Source organism: Bufo gargarizans, chromosome 6 (assembly GCF_014858855.1).
Source record: "Bufo gargarizans isolate SCDJY-AF-19 chromosome 6, ASM1485885v1, whole genome shotgun sequence".
NCBI classification, from domain to species: Eukaryota; Metazoa; Chordata; class Amphibia; order Anura; family Bufonidae; genus Bufo; species Bufo gargarizans.
The window spans coordinates 111,417,187-111,429,494 of record NC_058085.1 but is presented as its reverse complement, the minus strand read 5'-3'; the positions used below and the strand labels follow the sequence as shown (position 1 = coordinate 111,429,494).

Genomic DNA, 12,308 nt, shown 5'->3' with positions numbered 1-12,308 from the left:
GAAGTGAATGGGGTTGCGTGAAAATCGCAAGCATCCGCAAGCAAGTGCGGATGCGGTGCGATTTTCACGCACGGTTGCTAGGAGACGATCGGGATGGAGACCCGATCATTATTATTTTCCCTTATAACATGGTTATAAGGGAAAATAATAGCATTCTGAATACAGAATGCATAGTAAAATAGGGCTGGAGGGGTTAAAAAAAATAAAAAAATAATTTAACTCACCTTAATCCACTTGCTCGCGCAGCCCGGCATCTCCTTCTAGTCTTCATCTGAGCTTTTCGTAGCAACAAGGACCTTTGGTGACGTCACAGTCATCACATGATCTTTTACCATGGTGATGGATCATGTGATGACTGTGACATCACCAAAGGTCCTTGTTGCTACAAAAAGCTAAGATCAAGACAGAAGGAGATGCCGGGCTGCGCGAGCAAGTGGATTAAGGCGAGTAAAAATTTTTTTATTTTTTTTATGTTATCCATGTTATAAGGGAAAATAATACAATCTACAGAACACTGATCCCAAGCCCGAACTTCTGTGAAGAAGTTCGGGTTTGGGTACCAAACACGCGCAATTTTTCTCACGCGAGTGCAAAACGCATTACAATGTTTTGCACTTGCGCGGAAAAATCGCGGATGTTCCCGCAACGCACCCGCACATTTTCCCGCAACGCCCGTGTGAAAGGGGCCTAACCCTTCAGCCAGAGTTCTTGCTTCAGGGTTCTTATCCTCTCCCTTCCGAATTAGTAATGGTACGAGGCAGCGTTGCCCCCTGTCCCCTGTAGTATTTGCTCTCGTAATGGAACCCTTGGCAGAGGCCATTAGATCCTGTCCCGACATTACGGGAGTGCAGGTGGGTAGCGCCAATCAGACCATTAGCCTGTATGCGGATGACGTGATTGTTACATGTACTAATCCAGGTACCTCTTTTCCTGCTCTCATGGATGTTCTCACCTATTTCTCTCAGGTTTCTTATTATAAACTCAACTCCTCCAAGTCTCTGGTGCTTTCAATATTGCTGGAGTCCCTGGTTGTCCAGCGCCTATCTGCACAGTACGCCTTTGTGTGGTCGCCGAATGGGATTCCCTACTTGGGAGTTACATTGTGCTTTCCGGTAACAACAGTGGTTCCCCATAATTGAAGGCAGCTACTTAACTCCCTTAAGCCCGAACTAAACAGGATCTCATGCCTAGAACTCTCCTGGATAGCTCGTATTCAAATATGTAAGATGACATTTTTGCCAAAGATACTGTACGTGCTTAGATAGATACCCCTACCCATACACAAATCCCTCCTTACTGAGATACAAAATCTACTACTGAAATGCATTTGGGGGAATAAACGCCCTAGAGTGGCTCAAAAGGGGCTCTATCATTCCTTTTCGGATGGTGGAATGAGCGTCCCCATTATTATAAGGCAGCCACTCTCGATGCTATGAGGGAGTGGTTCGATCTGTCCTCCATACATAAATGGGTCCAAATTGAGAATACATTAGCCGAAATGGCTCCTCTTAGACTATATGCCGAAGCATCATGTCTCCTTCCTGTACAGGTACCTTGCCCTCTTGCTACTGTATCCCATTCCTTTAGCATCTGGAAACATTTCCTTGCTTCAGCAAAGTGTATGGTCATTTCCCTCTCATCTCTCTCCATCAGATGTTTAGAACCTCATATAGCGGGCTTGTCTTTAGTGAAAACACTACACTAACTCTATGAAGGGGACACTATCCTGACCTTTGAAAAGCTCAGAGCTACGTTCGGCCTACCCCACTCTTTTTTCTACCAATACTTACAAGTTAGACACTTTCTGAATACTAATTCTGTTAAATGTTTAGACCCCACAGGTCAGTTGTTATATAGGGCTTTTTACACATCTGATCGGGCCTACCACGGCCTCTCTCCACTTTGACTCAGCCAGGGGATGATGAGAAACTCCCCTTTAGGCCCCTTGCAGACGAGCGTGTCCGGGCGTTGCGTCTGCGATCAGGGAAAATCGTGCGAGTAGGTACGCAATAGCAGTCAGTTTTCACTGCGATTGCGTTCCGATGTTCAGTTTTTATCGCGCGGGTGTAATGCATTTTGCACGTGCGTGATAAAAAACTGACTGTGGTACCCAGACCGAAACCCGGACTTCTTCACTGAAGTTCGGGTTTGGGTTAGGTGTTCTGTATATTTTATTATTTTCCCTTATAACATGGTTATAAGGGAAAATAATAGCATTCTTAATACAGAATGCTTACTAAAATGTGGCTTTAGGGGTTAAAAAACAAAATAATTAACTCACCTCATCCTGTTGTTCGCGCAGCCGGCATCTTCTTCTTTCTTCTTCTTCTTCCAACCCCTACCAAAGGACCTTTGATGATGTAATCGCGCTCACCACGTGGTGAGCGCGGTGACGTCAGCGCAGGTCCTGCTGAATGAAGATAGAAATAAACCCTAAAGCCACATTTTACTAGGCATTCTGTATTAGGAATGCTATTATTTTAATACAGTAAATTAACTTTTATCAATTTACTTACATCATCTCCTAGCAACCATGAGTGAAAATCGCACGGCATCCGCACTTGCTTGCTGATGCTTGCGATTTTCACGCAGACCCATTCATTTCTATGGGGCCTGCATTGCGTGAAAAACGTAGAATATAGTACATGCTGCGATTTTCACGTAACGCACAAGCTCATCTGAACAGCCCCATTGAAGTGAATGGGTTTGGATTCATTGCGGGTGCAGTGCGTTCATCTCACACATTGCACCCGCACAGAATTCTCGCCCGTGTTAAAGGGGCCTTATGATAAAATGGGAACAAGACCTCCAAACTACCTTTACCACAGAGCAGTGGATGCAGGCCTGCAGGTGGTCAACTTGTACCACTTCTTGTGTTAACCATATAGAACAAATTAGGAAGGTACAATTGCACTTGTATCTTACGTCTGATAGATTAGCCCACTGTATCGCCCGGATACTCTAATACATGTTGGAAACATTGTTCGGGCATTGGTACCTTACTTCACACATGGTGGACGTGCCCCAAGATTCTCCCTTTTTGGAGAGAAGTCTTTCAACTGATCTCCAATGTTATTCACAGCCCACTAGTCTTAGACCCAGCGCTGGCTTTATTACACATAGGCCTCTTTCAGACGGGCATTGCAGGAAAAGGTGCGGGTGCGTTGCGGAAACATACATTGTAATGCGTTTTGCACACGCGTGAGAAAAATCGGCATGTTTGGTACCCAAACCCAAACTTCTTCACAGAAGATCGGGCTTGGGATCGGTGTTCTGTAGATTGTATTATTTTCCCTTATAACATGGTTATAAGGGAAAAAAATAGCATTTTGAATACAGAATGCATAGTAAAATAGCGCTGGAGGGGGTAAAAATAAATAAATAATAATTTAAGTCTCCTTAATCCACTTGATCGCGGAGCCGGCATCTCTTCTGGCTTCTTTCTTTGCTTTGTGCAGGAACAGGACCTGTGGTGACGTCACTCCGGTCATCTCATGGTCCATCACATGATCCATCACCATGGTAAAAGATCATGTGATGGACCATGTGATGACCGGAATTACGTCACCACAGGTCCTGTTTCCGCACAAAGCAAAGAAAGAAGCCAGAAGAGATGCCGACTGCGCAATCAAGTGGATTAAGGAGAGTTAATTTTTTTTGTATTTTTTTTTAACCCCTCCAGCGCTATTTTACTATGCATTCTGTATTCAGAATGCTATTATTTTCCCTTATAACCATGTTATAAGGGAAAATAATAATGATCGGGTCTCCATCCCGATCGTCTCCTAGCAACCGTGCGTGAAAATCGCACCGCCTCCGCACTTGCGGATGCTTGCGATTTTCACGCAACCCCGTTCATTTCTATGGGGCCTGCGTTACGTGAAAACGCACAAAATAGAGCATGCTGCGATTTTCACGCACAAGTGATGCGTGAAAATCAGCGCTCATGTGAACAGCCCCATAGAAATGAATAGGTCAGGATTCAGTGCGGGTGCAATGCGTTCAACTCACGCATCCGCGCGGAATACTCGCCAGTGTGAAAGGGGCCATAGGGTTATTAGATATATCTCATCATGTTAGATGGATAGTGGCGCACATACTCACTGCTGCAAGAATGTGTATAGCTACGAAATGGAAATCTCCCGAATCTCCCACGTTGGGAGAAGTTATAAGCAGGGTGGATTTGCATAGAAAATATGAGAACATCATGTAAATGACGTGTATGTGGGCTTTGTCCATTGCTTACCGCTCCTGTTCTACCGCCTCACCCTCATGATTAATAGTTGGTTCAATAATTAGGATTCATGCCTGGGAGGTACTGCTGACATTAAGATGTACCATGATTACATGATGTTATATTTAATTTATTACCTTTTCTTTCTCCTTTTCCCTGTTATTGGTGACCTGCGTGTCAGAATTCTATGAAAATAAAATGTTGGATAATTGCTTATTTGTCTGACAATAAAAAAATCCAATGTTAAAAAAAAAAAAAATCTCTAGAACCCACCCCATTCTCTGTATGGAAATAACTCTCATTGTTGCCCTGATTCACTCCCGCCTCAATTACTGTAACTCACTATTAATTGGCCTCCCCCTCACAAATCTGTTAATGATTTAACAGTGATCATTTTTCTAAATATATTTCATTATCAAATCCCCACCCCTTAGAAAAAAATAAACTTATACTTACCTGACTGTTGTCTTCCGTCTCCCCTGGTTACGGCCACCGCTCTTCTCAGGAATCTCGGTGGCTGCGCGTGCGCAGACGACTTATTTTCTTCTCCCGGCCGGCCGCGCGCTGTACTGAACGCGCACGCCGAGGCCACGCATGCGCTATGGTGATTTCTTCCTGCCCAGTATAGTATACTTGCCAGGAAGAAGTCACCAGGGCGCATGCGCGTTCAGTACAGCGCGCGGCCCGGCCGGGAGAAGACATCAATCAAGATGGAGCCCGCCCCCTGCTGAGTGCCGAAACCAGGAAGTGGACAGCACGCCGGGAGCAGGTAAGTATTAAACAGCGTGTTGAGAATACCCCTTTAAGGCCTCATGCACACGACCGTTGTGTGCATCCGTGGCCGTTGTGCTGTTTTCAGTTTTTTTTCGCGGACCCATTGACTTTCAATGGGTCCGTGGAAAAATCTGAAAATGCACCGTTTTGCAGCCGAGGCCGTGATCCGTGTATCCTGTCCGTCAAAAAAATATGACCTGTCCTATTTTTTTGACGGACAACGGTTCACGGACCCATTCAAGTCAATGGGTCCGTGAAAGAACACGGATGCACACAGGATTGGCATCCGTGTCCGTAATCCGTGGCCGTAGGTTGCTTTCATACAGACGGATCCGAAGATCCGTCTGCATAAAAGCTTTTTCAGATCTAAGTTTTCACTTCGTGAAAACTCATATCCGACAGTATATTCTAACACAGAGGCGTTCCCATGGTGATGGGGACGCTTCTAGTTAGAATACACTACAAACTGTGTACAAGACTGCCCCCTGCTGCCTGGCAGCACCCTATCTCTTACAGGGGGCCGTGATCAGCACAATTAACCCCTTCAGGTGCGGCACCTGAAGGGGTTAATTGTACTATCATATCCCCCTGTAAGAGATCAGGGCTGCCAGGCAGCAGGGGGCAGACCCCCCCTCCCCAGTTTGAATATCATTGGTGGCCAGTGCGGCCCCCCCCTCCCTCCCTCTATTGTAATAATAGCTTGGTGGCCAGTGTGCGCCCCCCCATCGGGCCCCCCCTTCCTCCCTCTATTGTAATAAATCGTTAGTGGCACAGTGTGCACCCCCCATCGGCCCCCCTCCCTCCCTCTATTGTAATAAATCGTTGGTGGCACAGTGTGCGCCCCCCATCGGCCCCCCCTCCCTCTATAGCAGTAACAACATTGGTGGCCAGTGTGCGGCCTCCCATCTCCCCCCCCCCCCCGATCATTGGTGGCAGCGGAGTTCCGATCGGGGTCCCAGTTTAATCGCTGGGGCTCCGATCGGTAACCATGGCAACCAGGACGCTGCTGCAGCCCTGGTTGCCATGGTTACTTAGCAATAGTACAATAGTAGAAGATTTATAGTTACCTGCTTGCTGCTGCGATGTTCGTGTCCGGCCGGGAGCTCCACCTGGTAAGTGACAGGTCTGTGCGGCGCATTGCTAAATGAACTGTCACTTACCAGTAGGAGGAGCTCCCGGCCGGTCACAGACATCGCAGCAGCAAGCAGGTAAGTATGAATCTTCTACTATTGTACTATTGCTAAGTAACCATGGCAACCAGGGCTGCAGTAGCTTCCTGGTTGCCATGGTTACCGATCGGAGCCCCAGTGATTAAACTGGGACTCCGATCGGAACTACGCTGCCACCAATGTTCGGGGGGGGGGGAGATGGGAGGCCGCACACTGGCCACCAATGTTGTTACTGCTATAGAGGGAGGGGGGCCGATGGGGGGCGCACACTGTGCCACCAACGATTTATTACAATAGAGGGAGGGGGGGGCGCACACTATGCCACCAACGATTTATTACAATTAAGGGGGGGGTGATGGGGGGCGCACACTGTGCCACCAACGATTTATTACAATAGAGGGAGGAAGGTAGGGGGTGATGGGGGCGCACACTGTGCCACCAACGATTTATTACAATAGAGGGAGGGAGCCGCACTGGCCACCAATGATATTCAAACTGGGGAGGGGGGGGGTCTGCCCCCTGCTGCCTGGCAGCCCTGATCTCTTACAGGGGGATATGATAGTACAATTAACCCCTTCAGGTGCGGCACCTGAGGAGTTAATTGTGCTGATCACGGCCCCTGTAAGAGATCGGGTGCTGCCAGGCAGCAGGGGGCAGTCATGTACACAGTTTTTCAGTATATTCTAACCTGAAGCGTCCCCATCACCATGGGAACGCCTCTGTGTTAGAATATATACTGTCGGATCTGAGTTTCACGATGTAGCTCATATCCGACAGTATATTCTAACATAGAGACGTTCCCATGGTGATGGGGACGCTTCAAGTTATGTTCGGGTGTCCGCCTGGCCGTGCGGAGGCAAGCGGATCCGTCCAGACTTACAATGTGAGTCAATGGGGACGGATCCGTTTGAAGATGACACACTGTGGCTCAATTTTCAAACGGATCCGTCCCCCATTGACTTTCAATGTAAAGTCTGGACGGATCCGTCTGAGGCTACTTTCACACTTAGAAATGTTTTAACAATATAATGCAGACGGATCCGCTCTGAATGGAGCCACCGTCTGCATTATATGAACGCAAGTGTGAAAGTAAAGGGACTCCTGACTTTACATTGAAAGTCAATGGGGACGGATCCGTTTGCAATTGCACCATATTGTGTCAATGTCAAACGGATCCGTCCCCATTGACTTGCATTGTAATTCAGGACGGATCCGTTTGGCTCCGCACGGCCAGGCGGACACCAAAACGACTTTTTTTTCATGTCCGTGGATCCTCCAAAAATCAAGGAAGACCCACGGACGAAAAAACGGTCACGGATCACGGACCCCGTTTTTGCGGACCGTGAAAAAAAACTGTTGTGTGCATGAGGCCTAATGCAGCAGGCAGAGTCACCTATCTGTCTAACCGGTACTCCGATACCTGCACTCTGTGCCAGTCATTGCACTGGTTGCCCATACAGTATAGGATTCAATTAAAACTGCCTGTTCTCTCCACAGTGCTGCACCCCCTACATCTCTACAACCAGCATTCATGCTACTATCACTTTTATCCTCTCCTCTCCAGGGCTTGCTGCAAATGCTGCAGATTGCACATTTTTGACATAAGACTTACTAAGACTAGTCTGGTGCACCATTTTTTGTAATGATCGTCTATGGTGTCGCACTGCGACAGATGCCCAAAATTGGGTCGCAGTCACAGCATGTTCCATGTTACAGTGCAACAACATTGACTATCATTACAAAAAATGTTGAGCGACACATGTTGTCGTGTGGCCCTAATCTTAGGCCCCTTTCAGACGAGTGAGTGTCATGCTGTGGACTCGCAGCGCAGCACCCAGCCTGACCTCCCAGCACTGCCGGGGTCACATAGCATTATATTGATTTATGACGCCATGTAACCCTTACAGTTCTGGAATGTATTGGATAACACTGACATAATGCTGTCAGTGTTATCCAGTACATTCCAGAACTGTAAGGGTTACATGGCGTCATAAATCAATATCATTTCAGGACGGGGGCTGTGCTGCAAATCCACAGCGTGACACTCGCTTGTCTGAAAGGGGCCTTAGGCCTCTTTCACACGAACTATACGGATTGGCTCAGGATGCGCTCAGGGTGCGTTCAGTAAAACCTGCACCATTTTGCAAGAAAGTTCAGTCAATTTTAAACTGAAGGTTTACAAACAACTACTCCTAGCAACCTTCAGTGAAATACGCATTGCATCCGGACTGCATCTGGATTACATCGGGATGCAATGCATTTTTTACTAAAGCCCCATTCACCTCCATGGATCCAGGGCTGCGTGAAAAACACAGAATATAGAACATGTGGCGATTTTCACGCAATGCAGAAGGCCCCTCTCACACGAGTTTTCCCGTGCAGGTGCAATGCGTGACGTGATCGCATAGCACCCGCACTGAATCCTGACCCATTAATTTCAATAGGTCTGTGTACATCAGCGGGTTTTTTTTCACACATCATTTCTGCGTTGCTTGAGAATCACAAAAACTAAACGGTGCCGTTCCGTGCTTCCGTTCCGCACCGCATCTCCGGATTTGGGGACTTATTCAAGTGAATGGGTCTGCATCCGCGATGCGGAATGCACACGGCCGGTGCCCCGTGTATTGCGGACCCGCCATATGCGGGCCGCAATACAGCAGCGGAGGGGCGACGGTCGTGTTAACGAGCCCGAAGACACTCATTCCTGATAATTGTAGAAGGTGCTGGCGATCACCTCATGAACAAGTAAACACTCGTTAAATTCAGCCAGCAGCTAAAACCACCATTTCTATGCAGCAGATGGCACTGTGTAAGCAGGGCTCTTCAGCCCATGAACGATGATTCTCGATGGGGACAAAATATTGCTGTATTAATCCCTTGTCCTTGTATGAGGGCCTTCACATGGCACAATTGATCAGAATCACCTGGACCTTTTTAGGGGTAGTTTCCCTTTAAGAGCAGCTGCAACATGAGCCCTAAAACACTTCCTGAATGCATACATGGGCAGAGCTGTGATGTCACCTGGCTCCTCCTGGACACAAGGAAGTGCGAGACATGCTGATGTAGGTGAGACGTGTAAATGAGGGTATACAGAGCAGACCACCGGCAGAGAGATATAATGCCGGGAAAGTGAGTTCATAATGTACATGAGGCTAAGAGCTCTGCACACGTTGCTGATCCCGCAGACCTAGGTGCAGAACATGCACTTGCATGGCTGGGTTTACACTGTCATTAGTTTGCAATGTGTGTGTGAACCTGGACTAAGGCTGCTGTTACAACAAACTGTGTGCGAGTGAATGCACATGAGATCCGTATTGACCGGATCTGTACCATATCCGCACCAAAATACACAATTTCTAATGATTTTGGTGCAGATTAGATGCAGATTTCACCCTTCTATTGAAAACTGTGAAATCCGCGGCTAAAACCGCAAACATAAGTGACATACTGCAAATTTGGAAAACCGTACGGCAGGTTAATTTTTTTTGCGCAGAAAATATCCGCAAAGTGTACATGAGATGTGTGTAATCTCCTACACTTTGCTGGTACTGTAATACGCTGCAGTTTTTCCGCAACGTGTGCAGGTGGCCTTAGGATGAATTCACATGTGGCAGATTTCTTACAGAAGACTCTGTGACTAACCCATTCATATAAATGGAAATCCATGGCAGAAGCTACCCCATTCACAGGGGCGTAAGTACCATAGCGGCAGACCATGCGACTGCTATAGGGCCCAGGGCAAGAGGAGGCCTAGTTGGGATCATCTCCTCTTCTACTGGAGGTGAAAACTTGGTCAGGACTCTACCCTCTAAAGCAGGGCTGGCCAACCTGCGGCTCTCCAGCTGTTGCAAAACTACAACTCCCACCATGCCCAGTCTGCCTACAGCTATCAGCCTAATGCAGGGCATTGTGGGAGTTGTAGTTTTACAACGGCTGGAGAGCCGCCACCCCTGCTCTAAAGGAACAACTTGGCAAACAGGCCGTGGAAAAAATGGCCCAAGGATCATTAAAAAGAATTAAGGTGGAAACCCTTCTGTCCTGTGTGGGGGGCCTGGTTTGATTCTTGCTTCTCTATGTCCGCCACTACCCATTCAGATGCTTGGAACGGATTTTTGCATGCGAATATTCACTTAGGGCTCTTTCACACTTGCGGCAGGACGGATCCGGCAGGCTGGGTCTCCCTGTCGGATCCGTCCTTCTGCTGTTTCGCTGAGCCACCAGACCGCCGCTCCGTCCCCATTGACTATAATGGGGATGGGGGCTGAGCTCCGGCGCAGCACGGCGAAAGCCGCCGGACTAAAATGTCCTGCATGTCCAACTTTTTAGTCCGGCGGCTTTCGCCGTGCTGCGCTGGAGCTCAGCCCCCGTCCCCATTATAGTCAATGGGGACGGAGCGGTGGTCCGGCGGCTCGGCGAAACAGCGGAAGGACGGATCCGACGGGGAGACCCAGCCTGCCGGATCCGTCCTGACGCAAGTGTGAATGAGCCCTAAGGTGTCAAACATGCAGGCCAAAGGCACTCGGAGTGCCTCTATAAAAGCCCATATTATTAATGGAGGCACAGGGGTCATTTACGAAGACCATCTTTTCACTGCTGGTCTTAGACACCCCCTACACTGCTAATTTATGACGAGGCATGCGCAACTCAAGCCCCCTGTTTCCAGGTGTAAATGTTAGTAAATTGGGATGACAAAGCCAGTTTTCCACCGGTTTTGATAATTCATCAGAGCCTTTACGTTCCTTATGTCTGTATGTGGCTCTGTACTTATATACAGATAATGGAGGAAGATGAAGATACAAATCAGACAGGGGAAACCAGGCCAAGACCATCAGAGGAGAAAAGTAACGGTGACACAGCAAAGAAGGATGAATCACAGTTTGCTCCTGAAATAAAGGCGGAGAGTGCACCCCAAGTCCAACTGGGGGACCGAAAAGTGGATGACATGAGATTTATGATTAGCTGCACCAACTGGTATTGACCAAGGACGTTCAACGCAACGAGTAAGGAACGGTCAGAAGATTTGGTCTGGGTCAAGTTCATGATCCATGTAAATATCTATCATGGACCCCAGTTGTGCCCCTTCTGTTTCTAATGTGTCATGTGTCCTCCGTGGACATCTCCTGTACAACCATACATACAAGATCATAAAGTAGAGATATATGGACAATATCCGCGTTCTGTTTTATTTATAAAGGTATATTCACACAAGCCGGTTTTGATTCAGTTTAAATCAACACAAAGGAGTGAATTAAAAATATGTAATTGTAATTACCTGATTGTGGCATTTTGGTCAAATAGTATGTTTGAGAGCAGCCATGTGTGTTTTTATTTATTTTTGTGTGCTTGCCTTACATCTTTATACAGGAAAGTATCTACCCCCTCCAATGTCACTTAGGGCAATTTGTGGCCCCCAATGCACGGCAACATCCGTGCAGCTGCCGCAGACAGATTCAGACCCATTCAACTTGAATGGGTCCGTGATCTGTCCGCACCGCAAAAAAAGTAGTGCGTGCACTACTTTTTTGCGGTGCAGAGGCACGTACAGTAAACCCACGGAAGCACTCCGTAGTGCTTCCGATCCGTGCATCAGTTCCGCATGTCCCGGATCGTGGTCCCATTCAAGTAAATAGGTCCATGATCCAGGTTGCACACGGCCGGTGCCCGTGTATTGCGGACCCGCTGTATGCGGGCCGCAATACGGCAACAGCCGACACACGTTCGTGGGCATGAGCCCTTACTATGTAGAGCAGTATGCAAAAAATGCATGAGTAAAAAATGCTACACAAATCGGCACCTGCATTTTCTTCAAGCAGAGCAAAAAAATTAAAAACAATGTATGTCTTTGGGGCAAAACACAATAAGGCTAGGTCTACACGACAACATTTGTCGCGCGACATTTTGTTGCACCAATGTCGCGCAACAATTTTTATAATGGCAGTCTATGGTGTCGCACTGCAACATGCAACATACTGCGACGCAACAGTCGCAGAAAATCCATTCAAGATGGATTTTTCTGCGACAGTCGCAGTATGTTGCATGTTGCAGTGCGACACCATAGACTGCCATTATAAAAATTGTCGCGCGACATTGGTGCAACAAAATGTCGCGCGACAAATGTCGTCATGTAGACC

At 47.6% G+C, this 12,308-nt stretch overlaps 1 long non-coding RNA gene across 1 annotated transcript; it reads left to right on the top strand.

The window, feature by feature from the left end:
• The first annotated feature begins 9,135 nt into the window (after positions 1-9,135).
• LOC122941600 lies at positions 9,136-11,344 on the top strand. Its single transcript, XR_006390468.1, has 2 exons — positions 9,136-9,239; positions 10,952-11,344. It is a non-coding gene; the product is annotated as an uncharacterized LOC122941600 (long non-coding RNA).
• The last annotated feature ends 964 nt before the right edge of the window (positions 11,345-12,308 follow it).